This window comes from Coptis chinensis, chromosome 6 (assembly GCF_015680905.1).
Source record: "Coptis chinensis isolate HL-2020 chromosome 6, ASM1568090v1, whole genome shotgun sequence".
Lineage (NCBI taxonomy): Eukaryota > Viridiplantae > Streptophyta > Magnoliopsida > Ranunculales > Ranunculaceae > Coptis > Coptis chinensis.
In genome coordinates, this window is record NC_141461.1 from 18,718,851 (window position 1) to 18,724,938 (window position 6,088).

Below are 6,088 nucleotides of genomic sequence, written 5' to 3' on the forward strand. Positions count from 1 at the left end.
AATAAAAAAAAACAATTATGGTATATTACTATATTTGGTGGTGCTTATTGGAGAAAGTTGGCGATAAATCCAACGCCTAAAATATCCATGTTAGAATAGGAAATATCTAATTCAATAGATTATAAAAAGACCATCCAATTATAATTCTAGATAACTATAACAATCTGAAATTTTATTTCTTTAAATAAGTAAAGAAATATTTTCTAACTGAATTAAGTTCATCCCAAAGATACTCGGTTAATATTGGAGTATCAATGGATTCAACGGGTTGAATTCTTGATGATTTCTTGCATATATGTGAGTATGATGCATTCCATTTCATAATGCATTTACTATATGAGAATCATTCCCTTTGACAATTGCTAAGTTTATGGTCGTATATGGGACCCAGTTTCAAGCCAACGCCCAATGCATGAACACTCATAAGAAGAACGTACTTCTATAGATTCCCCACCCGTCTCACTCTACTTGCGAGTAGCTGCTTGTGAGTAGATGGTTACAACATATCAGCTATTATAGTGGAGGACAAGTCAGAGCGACCTACTTCTTTTTGTTATCGGTGTACTTTAATTATTATATTAATGTAATATCCTAGGTAGACTGAGTATGCCGTTGTGTTGTACATGCCATTCTAATTCCATTTTGGATGATTGATTAGCAAACCAAATGACTCAGCTATGGAGGGTATGTCCCATTCTTCCAATTCAATACACACGGTTACATATTACCTATTTACCTAAGGTTTGGATACTGATCTCAGTGAATAAAGTTACATAGATGTTTTTGATGCACTAACTTTTTATCTTTGTCGTTTGCAACGTGCACTTGCTAGAATGAGAAGCTTAAAGTACATGTGATTTGGAACTATACTTAAAAGTTTATTGCTTACATATGTCTGTAAATCAAATAGGAATGGAGTTCCATTCAATTCAAATTTTAAATGGTTGACAGTGTGTCTTTGTAAGTGTGCTCACCCAAATTATGTTTACACTCTTCGGTAAGTTTTTTTTGGTATCGCGTGCATAGCACGTGCATCTTGCTAGTATATATAATACAACACAACAAGGTAGAATTATGATCTAGTTAATTCAGTTAATAATAGCATCTAATTTACATCACATATTAGGAATACTAAATAATTTAAGGGAGTGGTTCTAGGGACATATCTTATCTTAACACATAAACAAACTCAAAATCATTAGGACATTTATAAATTTTGGATTAGGCTAATTTTCTGTAAATATGATTTCCTAACTATTCTAAACATTGTCACAAATAATAATAAAAATCAAAAAAAAAATAAACTTGCCAAATATAGTATCAAAAAATGGTGAAAATGACGGTCTACAATTAGCCAAATTTTGTAAATTGTTAACTACATTTGGCACGTTTGAAATTTTTTGATTTTTTTTATTATTTGTGACAATGTTTAGAATAGTTAGGAGATCATATCTACAAAAAATTAGCCTAATCCAAAACTTATAAATGTCCTAACGATTTTGAGTTTGTTTACGTGTTAAGTTAAAATATGTCCCTAGAACTCCTCCCAAACTATTTAAATCCATCTCTCTCCTACCTTTTCTTGTTATATGTACTTCATTGAGTTGATTTTCAAAATGTACTTGACTTACAATGTTATAATAAAACACTCAGTATTATTTGTCTTAATTTAGCATAGTAGTTGTATGAATCAAATGCACTGTTCTTGTCCCAATAGGCAATAGGTGACCTCAAATTGAGATGAGTTGGCCATGTACAGCATAGACAACCAATTACCCCAAATAAAAGAAGTTTACAAGTTCAGCTTCATAAGATTACCATGTTTATTGATCAAAAGAAAGATAGAGCCAGAAGTAGATCAGAGATAACAAGGATTTTGGTTGGTTAGGCAGCTTTCGGCAAACTTTAATTATGAAACTATGGTAGTGGACACAATTGGGGGAAGAAAATTCAGCCAATCCGAGATATATCTAGCACAAGGCAAAACAGAAAAGATGGCTCTGATAGTTGTACATAGAAGAATAGACATTATTAAGTGAAAGATAGATGCATTTCAGCATGTATACTCAAAACATAGTCAAAAGAAAACCTGTGAAGTGAGAAACTTTACGCAGTTTCAAATTTTATATCCATATCTCTAGTTTGTCTGTTAAGAGTGTTAGTTGAACATTTGGCTGCTTGATTTCCATATTTCTGATTCACTAATCTTTCACTTAGGATTCTATTGGGAGATACTACCTGCCAGAGTTTGAAGCGTGCTAATGAGACCATTGGCACCACCACTGATGAACTAGTGCTGAAGGCAGCACAGGGTACTATGAGTACTTGATGCCATCCTAAAAGGTAACAAACTTGTTTTCTATGTCTGTACTCGAGCATTTTGGAGTAATTTAACTGTTAAGGGTAGCTACAAGTCGTACGCTGCATCTTCCAGCTCGTCAAGCAGAGAGATAATAGGCTTTCCATCATGCAGAGTTATATAATTTTTGGAATGAATTTTTAGTCTCTGAAGCATCAAGAAGCTATCGCGTGTGTATAACCTTGGAACGAGACCTTGTGGCAGAAATGATTTGTATTGGTGTTACATGCACTACAAATGTTATTGAACGTATTGCTAGAAAGACGAAATAAAAGATGTTAAAATTGACTGTTTTATTTTCTTTCAAACAGAAAGCAATGCAAGTAAGCAGCATTGTCACTGAGAACAAATTGATTAAGTAAACCCTAGTTTATTTCTCATCATCAGTCCAAACAGAGATGAAGTTACATTGAACTCTTTAAGAAAGGAGTGAACCTCGGAAACATCCTTTTAGACTTTCAGTGATAATGAATTACATTGAATTCTTTAAGAAAGAACCTCCCAAAACTCCTTTCAGTGTACTCCTCTGAAATCTGTCTTTCTTCTCAAAACAGTACACAGGGGCTTGCCACTTTTCATCTTCAAGCACCGCTCCCACCTCAAATGTCATCACATCTGCAGCTCTCCCTACAAAGATTAAAATGTAGGATCAGGTGTAATAAACTTGGACAAATTCATTACATGCAACTCTATATAGAATATTATAAAATACATGTATAGAAGAGCCAGTGAACAAGCCTCTTAGTAACAACGTCTTCATAATACCAAATGAAGTCAATCTTCTCCCAGACATTGCAGAGGAAGCCATTAACATATTTCTGTCCAAGATAGTTTGCACCGTCGAGCCAGTTGGGATGAAGGATGCCTACCTCTAGTTGGGCAGACCTGCATTCCTTGGAGTCGTCCTCTGAAAAGTGATATGAAAATAATATATATGAAAAGCTTACCCGAGCAACAACACCCATCTTCTCTAACTTTTGGACTGCATCATCCACATCAAAGTCACAATTTCCACTAAATTCTTCAGTGATCGGCCATTCGTGCTCCCAACCCAATATACGTGTTTTTCTACCTAGATTAATTGATAAGATAGCAGGAGCACGTACATTTCCTGTGTTTGATTGGTATTTGATTGGGTACGTCGAAGCTTTGAAAGGCAGTAATGGAGTCAAATCGCAATTTGTGAGGAGTGGGGAAATCGAGTTTTGGATATAACATAATGTTGGGTTTTTGTTGGGGGCTAAAACCGAGCGGTTTCGGTGGGGTTTGGTCGTTGGTTGAGTGCTGTCACTATAGCTTAGGTGGTCGTTAATGGCCTCAAGCAAGCTCTCTCTCGAGTGATGAAATTGGGTTTTAATGATGGAATTCGCGTTTTTTGGTTTATGAATTTTTTTAAATTTCGCAATTTTTATGAGAATTAGATCTCATGATCTCATTATGAGATCTGAGGACCAGGAGGGGTGTAAGATAAGAGTGGCAAAATAAGAGTGTCACTAATAGCCTATCTATCTATATCCTTACAGCATCTCTAGGTGGTGGTAGCATACTCTTCATATTTGAAGAATGCGAATGAAGAAGTTGGTCGCAAATTTCGACCAACTCTAGGTGGTCGCAAATTCGATTACCAAAAAATAACCCACGCGACATTAGCACTGTCGCGCGACAGTTGTAATGTCGCCCATGTATAATTTGAAAACAACCCATGCGACATTAGGAGTGGCGCGCAAAAAAAAAAAAACCCCTACGCGACATTAGGAGTGGCGCGCGACAATGCAACTGGCGCGTGTGGTGCTGGTCAAAGTCAAAAAAGTTGTGGGGCGACATTTGCAATGGCGCGCGACATTACCAATGTCGCGCCGCATCCGCATCCGCATCCAAATTGCCAAATTTGCGAACAAGAATGCGAACAAGCAGGTGATGCGACCACGAATGCGTCCACCTAGAGTTGGAATTCCGGGAAATTCCGACGCATTTCTTCAAATTTGAAGAATGCGACCACGAATGCGTCCACCTAGAGATGCTCTTAGATATATATTATAGTTATACCCTTTTGGCTATATTTTTCAAAGCTTCACAGAGTCTCCAATTTTTTATAAATTCTAACACTAATTACCAAAAAAAAAAGAATTCCAAATCTTTATATATATATTACTAGTTTGTAGGCCCGTGCATACGTACTAGCTATTTTGAAAATATTTAGATTTTTTTTTAGAAAATTAGAATTACCGTTTTAGTCGCTAACCTGATTTAATTTTCTAACAAATTGTTTTAATTAAGTTTTAAAAACACGTTTTTTTTTTCAATTGAGAGAGAGATCATGTTTTAATAGGAGAATAATTCCCGCTTTAATTAAATATGCTAGATTTTTCCTTTTCAATAGGGGAGGAATTCCCATTTTAATAGGGGAATGATTCCCGCTTTAATTAGAAGTGATATAATTTGTTTTAATAGAAGAGAAATTCTCGTTTTAATAAGAGATGACGTGGAATTTTAATAGAGCTTGAAAAATACCCCTTGTGGGAGCTTTAATATTAAGATATAGATAGTTATACCGTCACCAATCTATTTTTTGGAGCACTCACAGATCGAGACTCCAGTTTTTTCTAAACTCTATTATTAATTACGAAAAAGTATGATATAAATAAATAAAAAAAAAAACAATCTCATCTAAAGTTTCACAGAGTTTCCAACTTTTCCTAAATAATATAGCTAATTACGGAAAAAAAAATTGAGACAGAAAACTAAATTGCTAAAAACAGTAGTTTCAACAAAAAACGATTTTTCTAAAACCGTTACGCTACAAAGAATAGCTTCCACACTAATCTCATATGAAGTTTAACATAACAAAGTTTCTTTCTAGAAAATGATAATGAATCTATGAAAGAACAAAAGGAAAAATGAATTAAGTTGCTTGAACATTTACCACACATGTGACTAGAAAAAAAGAAAAAAGTCAACCAATCATAAAATAAGTAATAGTGTACACCCAAAACAAATAAAATTATATTGTATGCACTATATATATTGCCCTAAAAAATAAAGTTGGATCAATTTAATGTGTCATCCATTGTGGGATTTAGACATTTAGTCGTAGTTAAGAATTTCAAAAACCACAATTTCGGCCACAATAATTGCGACATATTCTAATTAAATTTATGAATTTTATAATTTCCAATTTTAGCGGAATAACGAGATTTAGTTAAAGCGGACGTTGGCTTAAATAAATTATATAACTATGGATTTAGTTAAAGTGGAAGTTGGGCTTAAATAAATTATATACCAAACCAAAACAAATTACTATAAATGTGGAAAATTAAATTATACAAAAAATAACATCACAAAATATATAATAAAAAATAAATAAATAAATAACGGCAAACCAATAATGACAAATATTTTAAAATATATATAATACTACATGAAACTAACGTCAAAAAACAATTAACTAGAAACATAAAACTATATGCAAATACATCGAACTAACCTCAAATAGTATTTAACGGGAAATCGAAAATTGGATGCACATGCAAGCATTAAACTAATCTTAAAAAGTAATTAATGGACAGTCAGAATATAGATAGAACTGCATTAAACTACCCTCAAAGAATAATTAACGTTTGGTTATCAAAACTAACATGAAATCAAAACTTGGATGCAAATACATCGAACTAACATCAAAAAATAATTGTGGGGAAATTGGAACCTGGATGCAAATACATTGAATTAACC

The 6,088-nt window shown here is 33.7% G+C and overlaps 1 long non-coding RNA gene across 1 annotated transcript; it reads left to right on the forward strand.

Moving 5' to 3' along the window:
* Nucleotides 1–1,763: 1,763 nt before the first annotated feature.
* LOC147491925 (uncharacterized) lies at nucleotides 1,764–2,653 on the forward strand. The gene is made up of 2 exons (XR_015198497.1): nucleotides 1,764–2,343; nucleotides 2,415–2,653. It is a non-coding gene; the product is annotated as an uncharacterized LOC147491925 (long non-coding RNA).
* The last annotated feature ends 3,435 nt before the right edge of the window (nucleotides 2,654–6,088 follow it).